This window comes from Chinchilla lanigera, unplaced genomic scaffold, assembly GCF_000276665.1.
Source record: "Chinchilla lanigera isolate Chin_1 unplaced genomic scaffold, ChiLan1.0 scaffold00050, whole genome shotgun sequence".
In the NCBI taxonomy this organism is placed as follows: Eukaryota; Metazoa; Chordata; class Mammalia; order Rodentia; family Chinchillidae; genus Chinchilla; species Chinchilla lanigera.
Genome location: NW_004955451.1, coordinates 17,624,223 through 17,624,954, shown reverse-complemented (window position 1 = coordinate 17,624,954; position 732 = coordinate 17,624,223).

Sequence of the window (732 nt, the reverse complement as noted above, 5' to 3'; positions counted from 1 at the left end):
GGAGGCCTGCAGCCGCCTCAGAGGCACACTGGAGGGCCTTCGTTGTTCCCTGAGCAAGCTATGATTCTGATGAGACTTTCCTCCTTCACCGCCTTCTTGGTGCAGCTCTTCTGGCCCTTGAGCAGAGGAGCCTTCCAAAGCCATTCGCCCGCACGACTGTTCCAGACCTGTGTGAAGGAAACAACCCTGGGCGCAGCGGCTCACACCTGTGATCCCAGCCGCCCAGGGAACTGAGGCAGGAGGAGCAGGCCAGCCTGGGCAACTTGGTGAGAACCTGTCTCGGACTAAAAAAGGAGCAGGGTTATAGCTCAGCCCCCGTGCCCCCAGGTTCAGTCCCTAGTACCGTAAACAAAAAACAAAAGCCTGTCGGTGTCTAGGTAACCCATCGCATGGCTCTACACCGAGCCTATGAAAACGTGTGTGGAGTAGGCAGGCGTTAGTACCCATGCCGGCTGCCTGTCAGGTTTGCTCTCCTGTCAGAAACATTCTGTTGGGTGCTGTGGGAGACGCGCTCGGTCGTGGGCCCTTGGTCGAGCTGGGCCCTTGGTGCCCGAGTCAGGCGCGGTGTAGACGGGTACTTTGAGGTGGCCTGGAGTTGCTTCGTATGTGGTCTATACCTGCACCTCTGGCAGCTTACCTGGACCCCTTAGGTGTCATCACTGCTGTCTGCGGTGAGATCTGGCTGCTTCTAAACACATCTTGGATGGTGCTGAACTTTTGACCAGCCAGCTG